This window comes from Nicotiana tomentosiformis, chromosome 5, assembly GCF_000390325.3.
Source record: "Nicotiana tomentosiformis chromosome 5, ASM39032v3, whole genome shotgun sequence".
Taxonomy (NCBI): Eukaryota; Viridiplantae; Streptophyta; class Magnoliopsida; order Solanales; family Solanaceae; genus Nicotiana; species Nicotiana tomentosiformis.
Genome location: NC_090816.1, coordinates 133,105,580 through 133,132,834, shown reverse-complemented (window position 1 = coordinate 133,132,834; position 27,255 = coordinate 133,105,580). Strand labels below are relative to the sequence as shown.

Here is a 27,255-nt window from a genome sequence, read left to right as displayed (position 1 = left end):
ATCAACACCTCCTGAACAACCAAATGTTGATCCTCTGCCATGTTCACATTAAATTGAACAAGTGCCTGAAGATTGTTTGTGTCCCTTGCTTCCCTCAATCTCTTGTGAAATATTCTCTCAGGTTCGGGGTCAAAGCCTTGAAGTCTATCCTTGCTTCTGACCCTTCGCATTCAAGCAAAGTTCCTGAGATCAGAGCAACAATCAAATAACGTTAGACTTGACGAAATAAACAATTAAAGCGAAAACTAGAAAGTAGTCAATATTCAAGTCCCCGGCAACGGCGCCAAAAACTTGTTTCTCCCAAACGCAAACTCTAAGTATACGTGGTCGCCAAGTAATATAGGATTGTAAGTCCAGGTATCGTACCCACAGGAACCTATGATTAACTATCAACTAAATTAAACTAAGACAATTAATCTATTCAAGCGAATCCTAAAGTATGAATATTTAACTAAAACTAATCTAGAGTAACAAACTAAGAGATTAACGAAAACAAGTTGGCGAAAGTAGACACGAATTCAATGAGAGACGATATTCTAGAGCTATGGGTTAGCTAACAATCCCGTTAAGTTTTCTACCTAAATTGTCCAATTAATTTATCTAGTTTATTGATTGACAAGATTAATATTACTTGTAGCCTTCTCCCGAAGTACCACTCGCCTATTCAAGCTAACTTAACGCCTATATTCCTATGAAATTAGGATTAACAAGAACGCATTAATAATTCTCGTATAATAACAAAGCAAGACGATTAGGTATATCCCTATCCTAATCGCAAATTCATTCCCGATACTCGAGTTCAAGATCCTGCTCTACTCAATCTTATATGCAATCTAGAATTCCCTCTCCCGAGTTTAATCCTAGATTCTTAGATAGTATTCAATTAATAATTAAGCGCAAGATGGAATAAATAAACCAATATAATAAAATAATAAGAACAATTCAAGCTTTAAACTACAACGTTCATGTAGCACTCATAACTCGAGAACTAATAAACTATGAGAATAAAGGAAGAGAAGAAAAGAAAAACTAGTTAGAAGCCTCCTCCAAGCGTGGTGTGTTCCTCCCCATGAATTCTCCTTCAAAGTATGTTAGATATCCTCCAAATTAGGTTTAGACTTGCTTTTATACGAGTTGGGGGGTCTTGGGACGAAATAACCTTGTCCTAGGCGAAGTAGGAATGATTTCCCGTCACCAGCACCCAGGGCAGTGTGGGGCGCTGGCCGTGGCACTGGCAAATTGGACATTCTGTAAACAGCGCCACAGGTGGCGTGGGGCGCTGCCTGTGGCGCTGGAATTCAACATTTTTCATTTTTTCTCTGTTTTGGTTCTAATCTCGCATCTTTCACCCCTTGTTGCCTCCGGATGATTCCTGCACATAAAACACCACGAATTAACATAAATCAATACAGTTTACATCTGAAATCCATGAAACACAAGTAAAACATGAGGCTATATACATATAAATATATATACTTTAAGCTAAATATCACTAAGGATTCAAACAAAAGGTGACTCGGAACACCAAAACTGAATTCGGAGTGGCGACTCCGTAAACAATAATAAAGTAATCCCTGTTCAAAATAATATCACTTTAATGAGAAAAAACTCTTAACGAAAGAGGAGGTGTGACATTGTCAATTGATTCTCCATCTTGTCGCCGTTTGTGGTGAGCCATGATTAACCATGGTGAGTGAAAGGATGTGAACAAGTTTAAACTTAGATACACAAATCAGATCCTGGAACCATGTGTTCTTAAATCAATTCTTACCTTAAAGTACTCACAAACTCTAAAATGGAAAGATAATACTTTCTCTGAGAGAAATTACGATGAATGAAGTAACAACCGCTATTTAAATAAAGTAATCTGTTTCTTTAATTAGTTACTCACCTTTTCAATGAGAATGAAGGACTATGCTTTCTCCTAAATAGCGACATTATCATATTCATTTTTTGATGTGTCAATGGTTTTATGAAAAGCTGAATACTTTAATTGTTATTTCGTTTGTACAAATTGGTTAATCAGAGTCTTTTATAAGGACAAATCTCTAGAATTCTTTAGCTTTGCTGTTTGACATCTAAGCATAAATCCCCTAAGAAATGGCTAAAATGGCTTTTAAACCATGAAGTAAGATTTTGGTGGGTTTTTCAGGCCAGTGCATTTTCTGGGGAGTTTATGGTGATGTATTGGTGAAGCGTATTGGTGATGTATATTGATGCATCTAATAACTTGTTTGGGGTGGTTGTTACCTGTTGTATTGTATCGTATTGTTACTTTAAATACAATGTTTGTTTTGATTGTTTCTTAAATTTTATTTTATCGTATCGTTAAATCCGTTGTTACGTAACGATAAAAAATGCCATTTTATGTAATGACCAATTTGATGTGGTCGCATCGTTTTCTTATTATTTTTTTATCTCATCTTGCCCTTCCATATTATTAAATAATCCTATTTTATTCTTTACTCTACCTTTTTATATAATAATTCTACCTCGTACCTTACTTTTTCTTTATAATATTGTAAGTGTATTCTCCATATTATTAGTGTGTGACATCATGAAACGACGAAAAATAATACAATCTATCCAAACATATCATACAGAACAATACAATACTATACGATAGAAACATAACAACCACAACGTTCAAGGAAATGTTTTTCTGGACTCTTTAAGGGCTAATTGTAAAATTAGTTATATGAGCTCTCGCTCAGTCGCTCTCGAGTCTCAATTAATGGAGCTCATTCTACAGTTAATTAATGGACACCAAAATAGTTAGCTCGTATATGTCCTTCCAAATTGGATGACGGATTGGGTTTTCCCAAAAATAAATTCGACTGCAATTTGGAGTATTGACTCCTGATAGTAGGCTATAACTATGTAGTTTGGCCACTATTTGCACTCTAAATTGGCTGCACTTTACTGGTGTTTAAGCGTTAAATGATAATAAATTGCTCTAATTGAGAATTTTATGCCGTGCAGGAGTAATTCCGGGATACGATGAGGTTAAGGAGCGTTTTGGAACTAATATGGAGCATTGAAGGCCAAGAAAAAGCTTATAGAATAAATTGGGAATCCGTTTGAGGATCGAAGGAGCTTAGCGCACTTAAAAAGAAGAACGAAGAAGAGTGCAGAAAATTGCCCAGGTGCGCGGCCGTGCACTGACCGCACAAGTCAGGCAGAAACTGGCCAAAGTGCGCGGCCAGATGCGCGGTCACCTGCCCAGGTGCGCGGCCGCGCACGTCCTTCTGAGAAAAAAATATTCCAGGGCTAAAATTGTAATTCCAGATGCGACCGTCCTTGACCTATATGAAGCCCAGCTCGCCCAAAAAGAGGGTATCTTGGTTTTTAGAAGAACTTTGAAGGCAAGAACATGCAAGGAGCGAGACGGAAGATTCGAAAACGAGTTTTTATCTTTCTTTCTTCCTTTTTTTCTCATTGATGATGAATTCTTATATTGTGATTGTGAAAACAATTATGAGTAGCTAAACTCTTTATTCTAGGGTTTGATGGAACCTCTTGGAGGATGAAACTTTGTTGTGTTTAATATAAATTTGCCATTGAATTTTCTCTACTTGTTCAACTATGTGATTATTGTGGTTGATTGAAGGGCCCTCAATCGGCTATGCCTATTTAGTGTGTATTACTTGGAAAAGGGTATACATTTAGGTAGTTGTTGAACAACATCACTCCTAACGTATATGAGGGATCAATACAGAGGGTTTAAAGGTGGGTTTAGGAATAACGAAACCTTGGTGCGATTGTAGTGAGTGGTAAACTAGTGCTAGCTAGCGTAATTCGGAAGAATACATTTAGTAAATTATTGTATTTACTCGGAAGAGAATTACAACACCTAAAGTTCTCACGATCGGTAGAGAGTATATAGGCGAATTTGTAGCAGGGAGGATTCCGATGTAACACCCCATACATTCGGATTAGGTATGGATATGTTAAATGGGTATTAATTTGATATTTTAGATATATGAAGTCCTATCGGGATAAGTATGGGTGAAAATAGTTGTTTCAAAATCAAGATGGAAAGTGAGGTGCATAAGATTCGACAAAATCGACTAAGTTTACAGAAGGTCTATCTTCCAGCAGGGTTTAGTGAAACTGTGTAAGGAATTTGGGAAAACTCAAAACATGAAAGTTGTAGGCCTTTGAAATATCTTTCCAACAATATATTATGGATCCCGAACGGTTCTCTGTGAAAAAGGTTATGTGCGTTTTACAGAATAGTGCGCAATATGCATGCCCAAGTGCGCGCCCCGTGCGCGGCCGTGCACTTGTGGCAGTGTTACTGCCATTTTCTGCAGTCAGTACTTCAGGTGCGCGGGGGCGCACTCGGAGAGCCATTTTAAAGCCCTACTTCGTCCCCCACACCCCCAAAACACAAAAACTTGCTCTAGAAAGGGGAGCTCTCAAAAACCTAACTCCTTAAGGGTCCCTCCACCATCCAAGGTAAGTTCTAATGGTGATTCTAAGTTAATTTTAATTTTCCAATACCTTATTAACATGGGTAAAACCTCCATATCATTAGATATTCGATTGGGACATCATTGTTGAGATAAGGAACCCTAGAACTCGAATTCAAGGGGATTGAACTTCAAAAAGGTAATGTCTTTACCCTCTAATTGATTCTAACATTAGATTAATGATTATAGACTCTAGTTCATGAGATATGTGTTGATGGGTTTGATAGAAAAGCATGAATAGTTATAGGTTTGGGTTGTTGATTGTTGATTATTGGTTAAGGGTGTTGTTTACCTTATGGGTGATGAAGAATGATGTTGATTATAACCATTTGAGACTTTAGAATTTATCTAGGAGCAAGAGAATGGGTTATTGGGTGTAGAAACACCATTAATAAGGGCTATGAAGCTTTATGCCACCAAGTGTTTGATAAAATGCCTAAGTGACCAAAACATGATTATTGTTGCTAATTTGTAATCCCTCTGACTTGTATTGATATAGATTAAAGCTGAAAGGGTTGGCGAATGTTGTATTATGCTCAAGAGAAGGAAGTTAAGGTATGTGAGGCTAACTCTCTATGTTTGGGAATGTTAATAATTCTCCCTACACTATGTTTCCTTTACCACGTTACTAATTTCCTCAGAAATATAGTTAAGCCTAGTTCCTTGAATAGTTGCAGGACTTCTATTCTCTAGCTTCGTAACTCGTTCATGACTTTCATTCTGAACGTTGTGAAATCAGTGCGTAATCAATATAGACTTGGGTTTGATCCCCATGAGTCTCAGTCTAGATTACTCAACATGTCATAAACAGTTGAAGTTTCAGTTTTCATAATCAGTTCATGAATATATGTCTCAATCTAGTTCTATTAAGCATTCGAGTATCATGTAATTCAATATGATTCAGTATTTCAGTATCATGTATTGTAGTATGATTCTCAGTTTCTGATTTTGAATCCCTGAATGTTGAACCCCTGTATTTGGGCCTGAGGCTGTAGTTATACTTTATGCATCTTTGGGCCTGAGGCCGCAGTTATGTATACGTATACTTGGGCCCGAAGCCGCAGTTTGTGCACATATATATTGGGCCTGAGGCCGCAATTTATTTATTCAGATAAACAGGTGGTTCATCATTCAGAAGAGGGAGTATTCATATCCTTACTTCATTTGTTCAGTTATCAGTTATCAGTTATCACCTATCAGTTATCATTTTAGTTTCAGTTTCAATAGTTATCATTTCAGTTATCAATTCTCAATCATCAGCTTAGTTTCAGTTTCAGTATTTATAATTCTTTCTTTCAGTTGCTTTACATACCAGTGCAATTCAAATGTACTGACGTCCCTTTTTGCCCGGGGCCTGCATCTCACGATGCAGGTAATGATTTACAGGTTGATGATTCAGAGCGCTAGGATTCTCGTACCAGCTATTTGGTGATCGCCAGTTCTTTTGGGGCATTATCATTACCTTACAGTCTTCAGTATTTTAAGACAGTCAGTGTTTTCAGTGCTTCATTAGAGGCTTCATAGACTAGAGTAACAGTTAGACAGAGTCACAGGAATTTAAGGTTAAGCAATGTTGCTACATATATGTTTCAGGCTTATATTAGTGTTTCCGCATTTGATTTATATCATTTAGACTTTCAGTATATCAGCATGTGTTAGTTTATCTTCCGCATTCAGTATGTTATGATATCACATATTGATTCAGCTAGCCAGTTGGTTCGCTCGGTCACATGTAGTCAGGCACCGAGTGTCGTGTTACGTCCAGGCCCAGGTTCGGGGCATGACATCCGATAAGAGGGGAAATCGTAACTCTAGATCTTCCTAATCTTATCTACAATAGTTTCTTTGTTAGTAATAAAATTATAGTTTTTAATTACTTTGCTATTAGTTAGTAAACACTCAAGTCATTATTCAATCTTGTTGGAAGTTGATTATTTGGATTCTTGCTGAACTAAAAGTGTGATTAGTACGTGAATTCCCTGTGGGATTCGACTCCGGACTTGTAAACCGGATTATGTTTGCAATGACCGCTTAGTCCTTTTATAAGGCATAGTTAGACGTGATCAAATTTTGGCATCGTTTCCGAGGAATTAACGGTGTTATTAATTGGAGCAAAAAGAAGAGCTAGAATTCTTAGTGTAGTCAATTTTCTAATGTAAACTAAATACATTGAATTTTTTACGTTTGTAGTCTTGGGTGTTACAGGTGCATGCCTAGAAACTCCTCAAGAACTGGTGAATTGTTCGACACATTATCAGATCCTGAGAAAGTTTTCAAGGCATTGAATCGTGCGAACAAGAAAGACAAACAACAACAGAATTCAACAGAACAAATCAAACCAGAAATGGATGACGGAATAGAAATTCCAAACAACAACAGAAATAATGCGAATGAACCAAACAATCAGGGTGTGGTGTCTCTTGTACCAGAAGCATCCTTGTATGATTGGGCACAACCAACCGCCGAAAATCTGGCAACAACAATTGCAGTCCCTCAGATACAAGCAGAATCATTCCAAATCACGAACAACATGCTACATTTGTTGCAGAACAAGGGACTGTTTTCAGGGTCTTACATTGAATATCCTCAACAACATCTAAAAAATTTCCTGTCGATATGTGTCACGCAAAGGCAACCAAATGTGACACCAGAAGCAATAAGGTTGTTGTTGTTTCCATTATCGGTGACGGGAGGGGCTCAGACTTGGCTCAATTCACTCCCCATAAATTCCATCACTACTTGGGAGGAATTAGTCAAGCAATTTTTGAACAAGTTCTACCCACCTAACCAAACAAATTGACGAGATATTGAGCTTCATGAAGAGACCAACAAAGACACTACAAGAAACGTGGGAGAGTTTCAAAGGTATGCTAGTTAAGTGTCCTCATCATGGCATTCTAGATCAGATGTTGGGGAAAATGTTCTACATGGGATTGGCAGACAACTTGAAGGCCAATGTTGATGTTTCAGCAGGAGGAGCATTTTTGAGCAAATCATTCAGAGAATGCAAGATTTTACTCGATAAAATGGCTTAAAACTCAAGATGGATGACAAGAGACTCTACGATCACTCGTGTTGTTCACTTAGTGGACTTGGATCCAAAAAACTCCATAGCTGAAAATATGGCCACTCTGATAACACAAATGAGTATCCTCACCAAAAAGATTGATGAATCAGGCCAGAAGCAGCATGTACACATAGTTGACGCGACTAATGGGGGTTTATGTACACCATGCATCAACCAACCATATGTATGCTCGTGGAGTGCGGAAAGTGACAACCAGAACTATCAGGAGAATATGAACTATGTGGCCAACTATGGAGGACAGCGGCAAGGTGGTCAGAATTGGGGGCAGCAGAATCAGCAGTATAGACCAGCACAACAACAGTATAATAATGGTAACAATCCTGGAGAGATGAGACCACAGGGTCAAGTTGTGCCTTACCAAAGGCAACATGGCTACAATCAGCAAAACCAGTAACTAGCTTATCAATAACCTCAACAACAACAGATAGTGAGACAAGATGATGGGTTGTCCAAAATTAAAGGAATGTTGCAACAACTGATTGGGTTCAATGAAAAAATGCAAGAGAAGGTTGAAGCACATGACTCAGCGATAAAAGGCATTGAGATCCAATTAGGGCAGTTTTCCATGGCTCTGAATAATCGCCCTCAAGGGACGTTGCCCGCAGACACGCATGTCAATCCAAAAGATCAGGGCCCGAGGTAGCTTATGGAGGTGAGTTTAAGAAATGGTAGAGATCTTGATCTAGAGCAAGAAATTGCTCACGAAAGCCGACCAACTGAAACACTCGTGTCAGTACCAATCGATGTAGATGATTCGACAGGGTTAACAAAGGTGACGGTACAATATGCACCAGCTGAATCTAGCAAAGAAAAAGAGGTTGCGAAGGAAACTGAGTTAGTGAAAGAGAAGGCAGTCAAAACAGAGCTCGGGCAGGTTCAAACTCAAATTACAGGAAAGAAGCGGCCTCCAGCACCGTTCCCCCGGAGATTGGCCAAATATAAAAAAGATGAGCAGTATAAGAAATTCATGGAGGTGTTGAAGCAAATCCAGGTGAACATTCCATTGATTGTCGCCTTGAAGGAAATGCCTGGTTATGCTAAATTGATGAAGGACTTGATGTCTCGTAAGTTCGACTTTCAAGAGTTGGCCACGGTTACACTAACTCAGACATGTAGCACGGTTGTAATGAGACCCATAAATGAGAAGTTGTCTGACCCAGGGAGTTTCACAATCTCACACACAATAGGCAACTATGCTTTTGCTAAGGCACTTTGTGATTTGGGGGTGAGCATAAATCTGATATCCTTGGCTATTTATAAAAGGTTAGGCATTGGAAGAGCAAGACCCAAATCCATGTTACTACAGCTAGCCGACCGAACGATGAAGAGGCCCTCAGGTATACTTAATGATGTGCTAGTGCAGGTTGGAAAGTTTGTGTTTCCGACAGATTTTGTCATTCTGGACTGCCGGGTTGACGAGGAAATTCCCATAATTTTGGGAAGTCCATTCTTGGCCACTGGGAGAGCTCTAATTGATTATGAAACTTGGGAGCTAAAGATGAGACTGAACGATGAAGAGATAATGTTCAATGTGCAGAAATATATGCTGCGACCCGGTGAATTTGCTAACTGCTCTCTAATAGAGGCTGTGGATGTGATTTTGGAGGAGGAAGATGAGACTCTGAACGGACAAGATCCTCTAGCAGCCTACCTCATGAACTTATAAGAAATGGATGGTGAGGACTTGGCGGAGTGGGTTTTGTCCCTTGAAGGGCAAGGGTAGTGGAAAGAGAGCTCGAATTCGAGCCCTTACACTTAGAAGAAAGAAAAACACCTCCAGCTAAGTCATCAATTGAAGAGCCACCACAGTTGGAGCTAAAACCGTTACCGTCTCACCTCAGGTATGCCTTCTTGGGACCTAAATCCACTTTACATGTTATTATCTCATTCAGATTATTAGATGTGCAGGCAGAACAACTTTTGCAGGTGTTAATGGAATGCAAGACTGAAACTGGCTGGACCATTGCAGATATTAAGGGGATCATCCCAGCATTTTATATGCATAATATTTTACTGGAAGATGGGCACAAACCTTCCAGAGAACATCAAAGAAGGCTGAACCCTAACATGAAAGAAGTGGTGAAGAAAGAAGTGATAAAGAGGTTAGATGCGTGAATCATCTTCCCCATCTCTAACAGTAATTGGGTCAGCCCAGTTCAGTGTGTGCCAAAGATGGGTGGAATGACTGTAGTGCAAAATGAGATTAATGAGTTGATATCGACTCGTACAGTCACGAGTTGGCGAATTTGCATGGATTACAGAAAACTGAACACGGCCACCCGGAAAGACCATTTTCCCCTACCATTCATTGACCAAATGTTGGATAGATTGGCAGGGAGGTCTCACTTATGCTTTTTGGATGGATATTCGGGGTACAATAAGATTTCAATAGCCCCTGAGGATAGAGAGAAAATGTCGTTTACTTGTCCGTATGGCATCTTTGACTATCGGAGAATGTCGTTTGGCCTATGCAATGCACTGGCCACCTTTCAGAGGTGTATGTTAGCCATTTTCACTGATATGGTTGAAGATATTATGGAAGTCTTTATGGAGTATTTCTCAGTGGTGGGGGATTCATTCGAAGACTATCTTCACAATTTAAGAAGAGTGTTGAAAAGGTGTGTGGAGACAAATTTAGTGCTCAACTGGGACAAGTGCCATTTTATGGTGCAAGAAGGTATAGTGTTGGGACATCGAGTGTCAAGTAAGGGTATTAAGGTCGACCATGCTAAGGTTGACGTGATTTAGAAGTTACCACCGCCCACTTCGGTCAAGGCAGTAAGAAGTTTCCTTGGGCACGCCAGTTTCTACAGGCGATTTATAAAGGATTTCTCTAAAATTTGCTAACCCCTTTTGTAAACTCCTTGAAAAGGATCATTCCTTTGTCTTTTCTGATGATTGCAGGTTAGCATTTGAGGAGCTGAAGAAGAGACTGGTGACTTCACCAATCATCGTTGCACCCAACTGGGAGCAATCATTTGAGCTCATGTGTTATGCGAGTGACTATGCTATAGGAGCAGTTCTGGGGCAGTGAAAGGACAAACTGGTGCACCTAATTTACTATGCAAGCAGAACGCTAAGCGGTGCACAACTCAATTGTACCGTTACTGAGAAAGAGATGTTGGATTTGATGTTTGCATTCGACAAATTCAGGTCTTATTTGATTGGTTCAAAAGTGATTGTTTATACTGACCATGCAGAACTTAGGTACCTGATAGCAAAGAAGGAGTCGAAGCCACGCTTGATCCGTTGGGTTCTTTTGCTACAAGAATTCGATTTGGAGATCCGCGATAGGAAAAGGGCAGAGAACCAAGTGGCAGACCACCTTTCAAGGTATGAGGGAGCTGAAAAGAAGGTAGAGGTAGAAGATATAACTGAGACATTTCCGTATGAACAATTACTAACAATGGCAATGGAGGGGGCGCCATGGTATGCAGACATTGCAAACTACCTGGCGAGCGGTATTGTCCCCTATGACCCTTCCTCTGTCCAAAAGAAAAAGTTCTTTCATGACTGTCGAATGCATTATTGGGGTAAGCCTTATCTGCTAAGGATTTTTGTTGATAACATGATCCGCGGATGTATCCCCGAGATAGACCAATCTTCTATTTTGCAGGCTTGCCACGCATCACCATATGGTGGCCATTTCGGGGGAGTAAGGATAGCTGCGAAAGTGTTGGAGTCGGGCTTCTACTGGCTGATGTTGTTCAAAGATGCACACTTATGGGTGAAGGGTTGTGATGAATGCCAATGAACTGGGAATATTTCCTGCCGATATGAGATGCATATGAACCCAATTCAGGAGGTAGAAGTGTTTGACATATGGGGAATCGATTTCATGGGGCCGTTCGTCAACTCATATGGCAACAAGTACATACTCGTAGTTATGGACTATGTGTCAAAATGGGTGTAGGCTGTAGCGCTCCTTACAAATGATGCAAATGGGGTAATTATTTTTTTGAGATAGAATGTATTCACCCGATTTGGCACCCCAATGGCAATAATCAGTGACGGAGGCACTCACTTCTGTAATTGTGCCTTCGCCAAGTTATTAGAAAAGTATGGTGTACGCCACAAGGTTGCCACCCCATATCATCCACAAATGAGTGTGCTAGTTGAAGCTTCAAACAGAGAAATAAATAGCGTTTTGACAAAGACTATGAATGCTTCAAGAACATATTGGGCGAGAAAGTTAGATGATGCACTCTAGGCATATCGTACCGCTTTCAGAACTCTGATTGGCATGTCGTCGTACAAATTGGTGTTTGGGAAGGCATGTCACTTACCAGTAGAGTTGGAGCATAGAGCCTTATGGGCATTAAGGCAGTTGAATCTCGACATAGAAGAGGCGGGTACAAGGAGAGTCACTGAGTTGCACGAGCTTGATGAGTTTCGCTACCATGCTTTTGAGAGCGCAAGACTATATAAGGAGAGAATGAAGATGATGCATGACAAAAATATTATTGAGCAGAACTTTAAACCTGGAGATATGGTATTGATGTAGTTCAAAATTGAGGTTGTTTCCAGGAAAGTTGAAGTCAAGATGGTCGGGACCATTTCGTTTGGTAGAGACGCATCCTACTGGAGTCGTCGAGATTACATCGTAAGATGGCTCCCGCAAGTTCAAAGTTAATGGACAAAGGCTAAAACAATACCAGGGCATGGTTAAGGAAGATAAAATGATCTCGACCGTGTACTTGAAAGATCCCTGACAAGGGATAACCCGAATCGTGCCGCGACATTAAATCAGGCGCTTCTTGGGAGGCAACCCATGGGTTTGTTGTAATTAATCGTGTCACGACATTAAATCAAGCGTTTCTTGGGAGGAAACTCAATTTTATTTTTTTGTGTTTTTGTTATTTTTCGTGTTTGATTTTGAATTGTGGAAGTATTGACAGGTTTATCAATGTGCAAGGATGAATGTGTGCGGGCTGGAATGATTCAGGTGAAGAAATCAATTTGAAGAGGGGATAAAAGTGGCATAAGTCGAGAAGTTGATACTTCAAACGTGCACGGCCGCGCACTGACCATGCACATGGCCGCACATTTTTGGACCTTCACTGCCACACGTGCGCGGCCGCGCACAGACCGCGTTGGTGACCGCACATTTTAAGACCCCCACTGACACACATGCGCGGACGCGCACTGACGGCATATGTCGCCGCACAACTTTGGACCTTCACTGCCACACATGCGCGGCCGCGCACGAACCGTGCCGTGTTGTAGGGTATTTAATTAGTTTATTTTATTTTATTTTTATTTTTTTCTTTTCTTTTTTTCTTTCTTTGTTTTTCTTTTAATAGTACCCCCCCCCCCCCCCCCCTTTCCCCATTCTCCTCTCCTAAATCTAAAACCCCCCTCTCTAAACACAAGAAACAAAATGCCCAAACCCTTCCTTTCTCCCCAATTTCAAAATCAAAACCCTACACCCTTTCCCCCATCTCTCATATTCCATCACTTCCCAACCCAAATCCTCACAAGTTCTCTCAGGTAAGTGTCATGTTTCTGTTTCCCGCTTAATTTAGTTAGTTTTTTTTCTTTTTCCTTTTTTTTCTTTTTTTTTTCTTTGTATTGTAGTAGAATTCATTGTTGTTCTTTTCTTTTCTTTATATTGCTAGTATACTTGTTTATATGTGAGGTGATAGTTGAATTTAACTTTGTTGGGTTGGATTAGACTTTGGTATATTTATGGTTGAATTAGGGTTATAATTGGGTATTTGGGGAGTTCGGGTGAACGTGCACATCAAGTGTTTGTAAATGCCATAGTGAGTTTGAGAATGTAATTTTGTGACCAAGTGTGCTGGTGAAGTCTGAGTAACCGCTCTTGGTTCACACATCGTGCCTTTTACTAATAGTGGTATTTGTTTCAGGTAGTATGATGCCCTCCAAGAAACGAAGAAACACAGGTGCCTCTTGTAGTGGTCACGCAGGCTCATCCCGATCGTCGGCCTCGACCAATGCACCCCAGTTTAACAGTACAAGGTTCGTATCCAGCTCAGCCCAGGAATATTTTGGTCAGAAGGCTCCCAAGAAACCTATACAGGAATAGGGAATTGATATGGGGTCCCTCCAGAATGATTGTCCCAATATGTATGAGGAATCGGTTCGGCGCGGGCTGGGTATTTTCTTTGTAGAACCTGATGACGCCAATTTAATGGTTGTTCGAGAGTTCTACGCAAACTTCTCGGAACTTATGGACCATGTCTACACGGTACGACATAAGAGTGCTGATGAATCTATCGACGCCATTAAGAGGGCTTAATGGTTGCCAGTATTTGGTGGAGCGGAGGACTATTATGACACCTATAGTAGAGAACCAACCTCCTGGAATTTGTTTTTTAGAACAATATGTGTGCCAAACAAAGATGTAGTGTGGATTAAGAAAGGGCAGAAGTTTCACTTGGCTTCGCTCACCTTTGAAGGGAAGTGTTGGCTTTATATCATCAATAGCCGCATGATGCCTTCTTTTAACACCACTGAGGTGAATGGTCCCCGGGCTGCACTGATCTGGTGCTTTATCATTGGCCACGATTTTGATGTGGCTAAGGTTATTCACGACGAAATGTTCATTCGTTGTCCAGTGCATAGGTATAGGTTCTTATTTCCTTCCTTAATCACTAGATTATGCCGGGCAGCACGTGTACCGGAGAAAGTGAACTTCGATGGAAAGGTTAAAAAAGAATAGAAGTTTCGGGCTGATAAAGTGACCATTGGGAAGGATCTTGTGGTACTTGTCAAAGAAAATAACGATAAGTCTGATACTCCAGATGAGGGAGATGAAGGGCAGGCTGAGGTTGTGGCTGCATCACCACCACATGAGCAGGTTGCTGAGGCTGAGGGAACATCTATGGTCAGATGGGACACGAGAATGACGGCCTTCAGGCATGAAATGGTAGGTTTACGTACTTCTGTCACGGACTTAGGGGCTCGAGTAGATGCACTTGCTACCCAAAATGCAAAATCTGAGAGGAAGGTCATGGCATGGCTGCGTGCACTTGGCAAGGCTTGCCATCTCGAGCCCGGCACTGTCTCCAACCAGGACCGACGCTACCAGGGAAGTTTCCTTTACCTTGCATTTTTTTTTTGTGTGGCACGGGGACATGCCACCATTTAAAGCGTGGGGTGGGGGATATTTTGTATGTATATTGTATGTATATAGTAATGTAGATTAGTGTTAGTTTCGTTGGTTAGTTGAATATATATTACAAAAAAAACTCAAAAGTTTCGATTTTTCCCGACGATGGATATCATTCGATGGGTTTCTTGAGGGATTAAAGTCTAAGAAAAAAAATGATTTTCTTTTATTAGTAGTGTATCAATTCTCCCTTGGTTTTTCTTTGGGCCACGGTTCTTTTTCAAGGGTTTCGTTTGAACCGGGTGTTGTTAGTTTTAATTATTTTAGAAGTAGGAACCCGTGGGGTATCGGCTGAAATGGAAACGGGGTCTCTTAACTTCGTTATGCCTTGAAAATAGCGAGTGATTTAGTGTGAAGCTTAGGCTCAGTTGTTTACTCTTGTAGAAGTGCCTTAAATTGTATGTTCTTAACTTGGCTTAAGTACTTTGACTAGAGTGTTTTGATGATCCAATCTTGAGTGAGTCATGTGCCATGTGTGTGTGTGAGGTTTGTTGTATTCTGTGCATTGCGTGTGATGCCTAGAACTTGCCATGTGTGTTTGCAAAGCGAAATAGTAGTTTTGTTCAGTCTTGGAAGTGATATAGGCGTTTCTTTGTTGAGCCAGATATGTATATTTTATCCACCTAATTGTTATGTATCGTTGTTAACCCCTTTGAGCCTCAATCCTGTTTCTTTGGCAACCACATTACAAGCCTTATCCCTTTGTTTGAATTAGCCATCTATTTGAACCCTTTAACCTCGCATGAGCACTTGAATAGTTATGAACTTGGTAAAAGTTAAAGTGTGGGGTGGTTGGTTTGGCTCTTGAGTGGAACTAATGAAATAAGAAGAAAGGTGCACTGTTTTGAAAAAGTAAGAGTCACTTGAATTGAAAAAGAAAAAAAACATATAGTGTATTGCTGTGAAAAAAATAATTCCTTGATAAGTGGTGAATCTTGATATAAGTGTGGTTAAATAAATGGGATTTAATGTATATTGATTTGAAGGTGGAGTATGGTTTGACATAAGTGTGGGGTTATGACTGCAAAAGTATATGTATTAAAGTGCTTAGGGAGGTGTAGTCACTCTTTTATACAAATGTATCCTACCTGTCCAACAACCTACATTACAACCAGTTAAAAGTCCTACTTGATCCTTGACTGAATGAACTCAATTAGTAGAGTAGTACACTATGGGCAATCCTATGGAGCATCTTTTGTGGCACATGAATATCGTTTCTGAGATTGAGTGAATTCTATCTATCTTGAAGTTCCTCATTGTTCGTGAATTTTATTAATTGTGGAACGATTCTCTTTTGTTGTGAGTGGACACTTGATTCATGAAGGAAAGAAAATTCTTGACCTCTGTGTTAGAGTAACTGAGTAAGTTGGGAATAATGTGTGGTGCTTGTGAGTCAATTCTTGAGGTGAAGATATTACACTACTGTGCTTAATCTATGTGAAATATTCTCGGTGTGATGAGTTAGGAAAGTCGCTTAGTGAAGTTGTGTCTATGTAGAGTGTGGTTTGATTGCTCGGGGATGAGCAATAGTTTAAATGTGGGGTATTGATAGTAGGCTATAACTATGTAGTTTGGCCACTATTTGCACTCTAAACTAGTTGCACTTTACTGATGTTTGAGAGTTAAATGATAATAAATTGCTCTAATTGAGAATTTTATGCTGTGCGGGAGCAATTCCGGGCTACGATGAGGTTAAGGAGCATTTTGGAGCTAATATGGAGCATTGAAGGCCAAGTAAAAGCTTATGGAATAAATTGGGAATCCGTTTGAGGATCGAAGGAGGTTAACGCACTTAAAAAGACGAACGAAGAAGAGTGAAGAAAATTGCCCAGGGGCGCGGCCGCGCACTGACCGTACACTGGGCCGCGCAAGTCAGGTAGAAACTGGCCAAAGTGCACGGCCAGATGCGCAGTCACCTACCCAGGTATGCGGACGTGCACGTCCTTCTGAGAAAAAAATATTCTAGGGCTAAAATTATAATTCCAGATGCGACCATCTTTGACATATATGAAGCCCAGCTTGCCCAAAAAGAGGGTATCTTGGTTTTTAGAAGAACTTTGAAGGCAAGAACAGGCAAGGAGCGAGACAGAAGATTCGGAAACGAGTTTTTATCTTTCTTTCTTACTTTTTTCTCATTGATGATGAATTCTTATATTGTGATTGTGAAAATAATTATGAGTAGCTAAACTCTTTATTCTAGGGTTTGATGGAACCTCTTGGAGGATGAAACTTTGTTGTGTTTAATATAAATTTGCCATTGAATTTTCTCTACTTGTTAAACTACATGATTATTGTGGTTGATTGAAGGGCCCTCAATCAGTTATGCCTATTTAATGTGTATTACTTGGAAATGGGTACACGTTTAAGTAGTTGTTGAACAACATCACTCCTAACGTATATGAGGGATCAATACAGAGGGTTTAAAGGTGGGTTTAGGAATAACGAAACCTTGGTGCGATTGTAGTGAGTGGTAAACCAGTGCTAGCCAGCGTAATTCAGAAGAATACGCTCAGTAAATTTTTGTATTTACTCGGAAGAGAATTACGACACCTAAAGTGCTCACGATCGGTAGAGAGTATCTAGGCGAATTTGTAGCAGACGTAGCAGGGAGGATTTCGATAAGAGGGAAAATCGTAACTCTAGATCTTCCTAATCTTGTCTATAACAGTTGCTTTGTTAGTAATAAAATTATAGTTTTTAATTACCTTGTTATTAGTTAGTAAACACTCAAGTCATTATTCAATCTTGTTGGAAGTTGATTATTTGGATTCTTACTGAACTAAAAGTGTGATTAGTACATTAATTCCCTGTGGGATTCGACTCTGGACTTGTAAACCAAATTATGTTTACAACGGCTGCTTAGTCCTTTTTATAAGGCATAGTTGGGCGTGATCAACTCCCATTCTATAACTTATGAATCATCGGATACCCATTTTTCTATTTTTTCTTGTTAATCTATTTGTCCTTTCATATTTGTCATATTTAGAATTTGAAAATAATTAAGAATTTTTAAATGTATATCTTTGTGTCCTACAATATTCAAAACATGTCTCATTGAGAATCGTCCGACTATAGCTAACTAGTGTTTATATAGCCAACTCAAAGTTTGTAACTTGCTTGAGATTGATGCGTAATTATCGTTATTTGTACACGAAAATAAGGTGTATATTTGATTTCCTATTATTAAAATTCAGTTGTTTGATTTTCAATTTTGAAAGAAAATAAATCCAATTCGAAGTAAAATAGATTTGGTATGGTTCAATTTTCCTCGATCTGATTTTTTGGGTTTTGCATTATCAAGCAAAACAATATCTATAACACAATCATAAAAAGAGTTAATTTTGTGAAATAAAAAATTTACAATTGAGCACCCCTCCCCCCCCCCCCCAAAAAAAAACATGGGAGAATTAAATTTATAGGACTTTTGAACACTTAAAGCAATTTATAAGACAAAAGTGCTAAGATTGGTGTAAAAAAGATACTTTCATTGTTAGTTTTTAATATTTATAACTAGGTTTTAAAAAAACTCAAACTTTTGCAATTATCACAACTGCCCCAAATGGGCCCACCCTCTCTAAAAAAATGGAAAACCTCCCCAGCTCTCATTCCCGCTCCCCACCCCCATTCCTTATTCTCAATTCACAAAAACCTACATTTTTTCTCTTATTCTTCTTCTGCTTCTTCTTTCTTCTACTGTGTTTAATCTCTTATTCTTCTTTCTTTAATCCCGACATTATTATAGATCTTCTTCTTTGAGGCTCTTGTTCTTTGTTGAGAAAGATTAGTGAAGAAAAAGAACAATTTGAGATTGACCCTTGCATCATTGAGAAACACTTGATCGTGATTTGCTAAATTGACTTGTGCATTATTTCAAGGGAGATATTCAATCTATTCGTCATTGTTGGTAAGTAAAGATTGATGCTTAATCTTATTCTTTTTCGTCTGCAGAACTCAAGTTTTTGTGATTCCTTAAGCATCATGTGATATGTTTCAAACATCTGGTGAGATGTTTGACAAGATGTTTCAAACATCCAGTGAGATGATTCAAACATCCAGTGAGATGTTTAAAATATTCTGTGAGATGTTTAAAACATCCTGATATAATTGTAGGTAGTTGTTTCAAAAATCCTGAAAGTCTATTCAGGATGTTTCAAACATCCTCTCAGGATATTTCAAACATCCTACGTATATTCTCAAGATGTTTTAAACATCTTCTTAGAAAGTTTGAAACATAATTCGGATGTTTGCAAAAAAGTTAATTATTTATACCACTTATTTATATATTTGTGATATTTGCAGGTATTCCATTACAAAATGGTTGATTATATTGTATTGGGAGTCGATTGGCATGGTGAATGGGTGGAGTCCTCTACACGTTTTACCTTGTGTTCGAAGAGTAAAGAGACGGTTCTAATAAATGTGCATAGAGATGTTACGTATGATGAGTTTATTGACAAGATTATTGCTGGTTGTGAATTAACTTGTTATCTGAGTGATATGTCCATAACTTACATGCATAGCATTGGTGAAAAGCACAATAAAGTAGTTCCCTTTAAAATAAAGAATTATGATTGTTTGAGCTATTATTTGAAAGTTGAAAATAAGCCCATTCAAAGGGTATATGTGATTGAAAGATTGGTAGAATTTCCAAATTCACCTCTAATGGAACAACATGATAGCCATGGATTGGATGATATTGAAGAATATCTTTTGAATAGCGATATTCTAAAAATGGATCCTTTGAATATTGATATACCAGAAACCGAAGAAGAAGAATATGCAAACTTTCCTGGAGTTGAAAGTAACTCACAAGAGGTAGAACCGACAACACAAAGCAGGCACAATTATAAAGACGGCACGAAGTTTTATAAGGGTTTAAGTTTCAAAAATAAGTGCGAGCAAGTTGTGTCATTGAAGCTTGCTTCCTTGAAGGCTCCTTTCCGTTTCAAATCAGTGAAGAGTACCAAATTTGTGTACTGTGTCAAATGTGTAGACAACAATTGCAAGTGGTGGTTGTGAGCCATCAAATATATAAGTACTGACAGGTTTTATATTATGAGGTACAAGAATGAGCTCATATAATGGTCACAATATCTTACAGAAAAGCATCCACACGGCTCACCGGATGTCATTGGTGAATACATTCATTCTAAGTTTGAAGAGGGAAGAGGTCCATCTAACAAAGAAATTATGAAAACAGTTCGTTTAAATTTGGGTTGTAATGTTAGTTATTGGAAATGTATGAAGGGAGGTCATATTGCAAAGGCTATGGCAAGGGGGACTCCAGAGCACGGGTATGAAATTTTAGATGCGTACCGCTACGCGCTTAGGAAGGCAAATGAAGGAAGTAAGACAGAACGGAAGCTTGATAACAAGGGGAAGTTTCAGTACTTTTTTGTAGCTTATGAAGCTTGGATTCGGGGATTTTTGTTTATGAGGAAGGTCATAGATGTTGATGGGACATTTTTGACGGGAAATTATGCAAAAGGACTGGCCACAAAAGAACTACTTGCAAGAAGAGAACTGAAGGAACAAGCAACTCCATTGTGGCTTAATGACTTTGTTGTTGTACTTGTTTTGATAATTTGATGTTGATGTTATTGGAGAACTAAATGATATCTAGATTTGTATAATTAACGTATAATTATCCACAAGATCATTAGGTTGACGATCAATCATTTGAAGTATTAAGTAGCTTGATGTTTAACGGTAGTTTGATATTGATGTTATTATGTCCTTGTATTCTTTTCCACTTTCAACTACCATCTAATTTCTTCAAACATCTTTGGGATGTTTGAAACATCTGTGTTAGATGTTTGAAACATCTGCGTTAGATGTTTCAAACATCCCAAGGATGTCTGAAACATCTAATACAGATGTTTCTAACATTTATTAGGATGTTTGATATCGATTATAGTTAAATCTACAAGATCAATAGGTTGACGATCAATCATTTGAAGTATTCAATAGGTTGATATTTACTTTTTCATAAGGTCAATAGGTTGATTATTAATTATTAAACCTATTTACTATATCAATTTAATATGTCGATGTATAATTATCCACAAGATCAACAAGTGGACGATCAATTATTCGAAGTATTAAATAGGTTGATGTTCGCAAGGTCAATAGGTCCACGATCAATTATTTGACGTATTCAATTATTCTATGTTTAATTATCCACAATATCAATAGGTTGATATCGAGCCCGAAATGGAACTCCGGAAGTGGATGTAGGTTCGTAATGTTATTTGTGACCTGTGTGTGAAATTTGAAATTATTCGGACAAGGTTTGATATGTTTCGGCGTCGTTTGTAGAATTTGGAAAATTCAAAGTTTCTTAGGCTTGAATCTGTGCTTAATTCATGTTATTGATGTTGTTCGATATGGTTTGAAGGCTCAACTAAGTTCGTATGGTGTTATAGGATTAGTTGGTATGTTTGGTTGAGGTCGCGGGGGCCTCCGGTGTGTTTCGAATGCTTAACGGATTGAAAGTTCGACTTAGGAAATTGCTGAGTTTTACTGGTTCTAGTGTTTCGCACCTGCGGAGGGGAGGCCGCAGGTGCGGACTTGCATATGCGGAAGATCAGGCACAAATGTGGAGTTGGGCCTTATCAGCTGGGGTCGCAGGTGCGATGAATAGTCCGCAGAAGCGGAAGCGTAGGAGCGGCCGAGGGACTGCAGGTGCGGGCTCGCAGGTGCGGCCCAGTGCTTGCAGATGCGTTCCCAGCCCAGTTAAGTGGATTTCGCACCTGTGATTAAGGGTGTTCAAAACTAAACCGAAACCAAAAACCGAACTGCAAAAGCGACTTAATGGCTTACTGGTATCGGGTTATCGGATTAACGGATGGAGAACAGATTGAAATTTTATTATTAATGGCTTATCGATTTGGGGGCGAATTAATCAATTTTCTTATTAGATAAACCGTTAACCCGTTAAGAATTTTTATATTTATATATTTTTATATTATATGTATATTAAATATCCTTTCCATTTATCCACTATTAGAAACCCTAAAATCTAATTTCTAATTTCCCTTGCCAGCAGTCACTAGTTAGAAGTGAACTCAGCTCTCAAAACACAGCCCTCTCGCGTTGCCACTCACTCTCTACTCTCTACTCTCTACTCTATGAAGGTTGAGGCAACACACCAACAACAACTATTCTCTTCTCTAAGAATTAAGTCACCTCCTCGTTTCCTCCAGACGGCCATAGCCTGAGCTTGCTCCTACTGATATTGGATAAAATATTGGATGTTGTTGTGTTTATCTCTTTGATGGAATCTTAAGAATGATTTTTGTGGTGTGTATGGTGTGTATTGTGTGTATGATTGGTGAAGAAACCATATGCTTATATAAAAGTGAAAGCCAAGCCAAGTCCGGACTCATTTTGACGGATGTAATTGCCACGTTAGGAAGTGCTATGTTAGCTAAAGAATGTGCAGACTGTAGAGCCATAAGCTTGACTACATTTAGCTAATTTTGAGGAGCTTAATGCCTTGCTCCTCAGTGTGTGAAGGTTCAAGTATGTTTGTCCATTATTGATTGTCTCTTGTGATACTATCAGTATGATGAAAAAGTTTAATATATCATGTTGTGCAGCTGTGGTATCACCCTATCACTATATCAATGTGTTGCCAAAATAGGCCTCTGTAATACAGATTAAATAGGCCGATAAATCGCCTGATAATAGCTAAACCGATACCAATCCGCCCGATATCTTATCGGGTGGCTAGCGGATTAATATATTTAAAAGCCGATAATCGATAAGACGAACCGTTAAGCATAAATAATTGCCCGATCCGCCCGATAAGCAGCCCTACCTATGATGGTTCGTTTGCAGGTGCGGTCCTGGGTCCGCTGATGCGGAAATCGCTGGGCAGAAAAGGGCAAAATCGAGGGCTAATGCTCATTTTACACAAATTCGATTTTGAGCTCGGGGGAAGGCGATTTTTCGAGGGTTTTGAAGAGGAAGACATTGGGTAAAAATTCCTAATCCTATTTTGATCATATTTCATTAATTTATTGTAGTTTCTTCATTTAATCAAGGAAATTGAGTGAGAAATGTGGGGAAATGGGGGGAAAGTTCCCCAATGGAATTTCGGAGTCGGATTTTAGGCATCGAATTTAGATAATTTTTGTACGAGTGATCTCGTGAGGGAATGGGTGTTCTAAATTGGTAACCTTTACCCGATTCTGAGTCGTGGGCCCGGGGAGACTTTTTGGGCGTTTTTCCTATTTTCATTCCTTAGCTTCGAATTTATTAGCTAAAGTAGTTACCTATAGTTATATTTACATTATGCAATTGATTTGGTTAGATTTGGGCCATTCGGAGTTGGATACTCGTGGCAATATAGCGGTTTCAGATTGATTTGTTCGAGGTAAGTGGTTTGCCTAACTTTGTGGGGGGGAACTTCCCCTTAGGATGTTTGATACTGTATGATGTGTGAGCGTCATGTACGTGAGGTGACGAGTACGTACACAGGATATTATTGTAAAAATCCCGGGTTTTTTTCCTTCTAAATCTTAAATTGTTTTTTCCTGTTTGAACTGCACTACCATGTTTAATTACCTAGTTCAGATTAGGAAAGCATGCCTACGTATTTTGACTGTCTATATGAATTCCTGTGCAGTATGTTTAGGTAGATTCCTATTTTCCTTGGTTGTGTTTAGTTTGAAATGTACATTTCGATGATGTAACTGTCATGTCATTTTGAGCTGCATATTTACTTTGGGACTACGGACGTATTCCGGGAGATCCCCAGCACTGCATATTTATTTTGGGACTACAGACGTATTCCGGGAGATCCCCATGTCTTGCATATTCACTTTGGGACTACGGACGTATTCATGGAGATCCCCCAGCACTGCATATTTATTTTGGGACTACGGACGTATTCCGGGAGATCCCCATGTACTTCATAATTAATTCGGGACTACGGGACGGTATCTCGAGAGATTCCCTGTTGTATTTCCTTGTTCTGAGCCGAGGGCTCCCTTGACTGTTAATTCTGTGAACTTCCTTAACTGTTTTACTGTAGAATATACTTATATCTCTTACTGCTTAAATTCATTATATTTACACCGGTAGGGCTCTGACCTGACCTTGTCACTACTTGATCGAGGTTAGGCTTGGCACTTACTGGGTACCATTGTGGTGTACTCATGCCCTTTCCTACACATGTTTTTCGTGTGCAGATCCAGGTACGAGCTATCAACCTCGGATTTAGTGCGCGCTTGCTGATTTAGGAGACTTCAAGGTACTTCTGCTCGCGTCCGCAGACCTCGGAGTCCCCTTCTATTCCCCCGCGTAGAGATTTTCTTTTGTTTTCTTCAGATATTTTGTATAGAGCTATATAGACTTATAGAAGCTTGTGATTAGCGACATTCCGGGTTTTGGGAGTAATGTATTGTATATGCCGAGTGGCACTATCCTTGCATATTAAATCATATTGTTTAGCTTTCATTGTAATGTTTTTCTTTTATGTTTCTGAAATAGTAGGCTTACCTAGTCGTAGAGACTAGGTGTCGTCATGACACCTTTCGGAGGGGTAAAATGGGTCGTGACATGTTTGAAGCATATTAAGCTTTCCTCAACAGATTGAGAAGGTGCATTATCATTCTTTCTTTGTTTTCTTCTTTCTGCCGCTGCCTCTTTTTCTTCTTCTTCTTCTCCTCCTCCTTCTTCATCTTCAACCTCGCAACTGTCAGACTCATCCTCAGGCATCTCATCCTGTACATGATTTAAAGGTGTTGATTAATCAAAGGCAAAATAATAATTAATTTAATAACTAAAAAGATCTTTTTATAGTCATGTTTAGTGAAACATCCTAAGAAATATTTCAAGCATCCAGACAGAAACTTTAAACATCCAGTGAGATGTTTGAAACATATTAAGCTTAACTTTAAACATCAAGTGAGATGTTTGAAACATATTAAACTTACCTCAACAGATTGAGAATGTGCATTATCATTCTTTCTCTTTTTTCTTCTTTCTGTCGCTGCCTCTTTTTCTTCTTCATCTACTTCTTCTCTTGAAGCTTTTTCATCAGTATTTGCTACTGATGCTTCATCGTCAATATTTGTCTCCTCTTCTCTTTCATCAATTGTTGTATCCTCTTTTGATTCTTGTTCATCAACATTTATCTTTTCTTCTCTTACTTTCCTTGTTTCCTCTTCTTTTTCCTTTTCTATTTCCTCTTCTTTTTCTTTCTCTGTTTCCGCTTCTCTAGCATTCCCTCATAGTATATTCTCTGTTTCCTCTTTATTTTCTTTCTCAATTTCCTCTTCATTTTCGTTTTCTTTTTCTTCTTCTCCAGCATCCACTCCTTCTACTACCTGAAGTGGTTTGGCTTCCATTTCAGCTACAATTGATTTTTGTAGCTCATCCTCCTGAGATGTCTTAATTCTTTTGCTAGATCTTTTGGAATGAGATTTATATCTTCCTCTTCCACATGTCTTTGGCACACGTCCATTTGCCATTTATCTGCACACACAAACAAGTAACGACCATTAATAAAATAAATAAATAAATAATACCTAACACATAAAAAAAATAAAACTATAAATATTTAAGTATTCTTTGGTGAAACATCTCATTAAGATGTTTTAAGATGTTTGAAACATCTTAATGAGATGTTTGAAACATCTTGCTCGGATATTTCAAACATCTCTAAAGGTGTTGCATTGAATCGTCATACAAGATTGAGCTTAAGAGGTAAAATCAATTTTTTGCCATCTACAAATTCTAAGCAAGATATAGTAATTTAAGTCTCTAGCTAGTTAGATGGAGTTTGAAAGCAAGCTAGCAATGTTCATATTATAGTTCTCCAAACTTCTTTATCTATACGTCTCTATCAATGATTTTTTTTAATCGCTAAATATTCAACCATCTCATTATGATAATCAGGTATCTTTTGGTGAAACATCTCATGGATTGTTAAAAATCCTTACAGATGTTTCAAACATCTTATATGAAGCTTCAAACATCTTAATGAGATGTTTCAGACACTTAGCTCAAAATATCATTAACCAAACTCAGATAAATATTACAATAACTTCACAACATACAACAACAACACGAATATTTAACAATATCTTAAGATGTTTCAAACACTTAACTCACATGTTTGAAACATTTGTGCAAAAAAGTATTCCACAAACCCAAAATAGAGTTATATCCCCCTGTTTCAATATCACAACAACTAATTTTATGTGCATGTGGAACAACCACATCAACGGCTACAATTAAAAAACATAAAAATATCAAATTTTCGGTAAAAAATATCAACTACACAATAACTCTAGAATTTAGGCACAAAAACTATACAACAATAAGAAGATACAAAAATACCCCAAAAATCAATTTAGGGTTGAAATAACAAGTTTAGGGTTTACCAATATGATAGAAAAAAGAAAAAAAAACCCTACCATGATGATGGAATCTCAGACTTCAAAGAAAATTTGAACGAAATGGAACCGGTTTTTGAAGCCCTATAGTATTCTTAAGTTTGGAGATTGAATTTGAGAGAAAAGTTAGAAAAGTTTGGAGGAAAATCGGGTGTTGTTTTGAAAAGAGAAGATAGAGAAAATAGGGAGAAGTTGGAAAGTGCTGTAGCGTATTAGAAGATGGGTTTTTATTTTTATTGTTTAGTATTTTAAATTTGACCCCAAAGTTTTTTTATTTCTAATTTGACCAATATCACCCCTAATCCTTCTTAATAAGTCAACCTTTTGTTAATAAAAAAAGTGTCCAAGTACTTGCACAATGTTATAAAATAAAGACTATAAAAGAAATAAAATGAAGACAAGTATAGAAGGAGATTGATATTTTATTCATCTTTCAAAGTTATGTTCATAATGAACTCACAACTACTCTATTTATAGAAGAAAGGAAGCAGCTGCGAGGCTTTTCAGGAAGCAACTGCAAGGCTTTTCTTTAGTTGCTTGTAAGCGGTCTGCATGAACTTCTTGCAACCTGCTTGTTTAATAAGAAGCTGCTGCAAATTATTTCATTGAGCTGCTTGCAACCTGCCTGCATCAGCTGCTTGTAGATAAACTTCAACAGAGTACTTAATGGATAATCTTCTTCAGGAAGATTATCTATAGCGGAGTAATAAATGGACATCCACATTATAATTATTTTCATAACACTCCCTCTTGGATGTTCATTAAAAGGTATTGTGCCTCGTTAAAACCTTACAAGGAAAACCCAGTGGAAAAATCCTAGTGAAGGAAAAATAGTACACATATTTAGTAATACGCATTTCTAGCTGCCTCATTAAAAACCTTATAAGCAAAACCCTGTGGAAAAAATCTTAGTAAGGAAAAAAGAGTATATCGCGTATTTTACTCCCCCTGATGAAAACCTTGTTTCAAATATTTGAGTCTCCGCATTCCAATCTTGTATACCATCTTCTCAAAAGTTGAAGTTGGCAAAGATTTAGTGAATAAATCGGCCGGATTGTCACTTGAACAGATTTGTTACACACCAATGTCACCATTTTTCCGAAGATCACGTGTGTAGAATAATTTTGGTGAAATGTGTTTCGTTCTATC

At 38.5% G+C, this 27,255-nt stretch overlaps 1 long non-coding RNA gene and 1 other non-coding gene across 3 annotated transcripts; both read right to left on the bottom strand.

Annotated features, from left to right (window-relative positions):
- Positions 1-1,047: 1,047 nt before the first annotated feature.
- LOC104098050 (uncharacterized) lies at positions 1,048-26,303 on the bottom strand. Of its 2 annotated transcripts, XR_004507446.2 has the most exons (4): positions 26,128-26,303; positions 24,643-25,183; positions 24,206-24,430; positions 1,048-1,372 (listed from the first exon to the last, which is right to left on the bottom strand). It is a non-coding gene; the product is annotated as an uncharacterized lncRNA (long non-coding RNA). The 2 variants fall into 2 exon arrangements; XR_686679.3 differs by lacking the exon at positions 1,048-1,372 and having other exon boundaries at positions 24,133-24,430.
- On the bottom strand, positions 7,265-7,371 carry LOC117277171 (small nucleolar RNA R71). Its single transcript, XR_004507447.1, has one exon. It is a non-coding gene; the product is annotated as a small nucleolar RNA R71 (small nucleolar RNA).
- Positions 26,304-27,255: the final 952 nt, after the last annotated feature.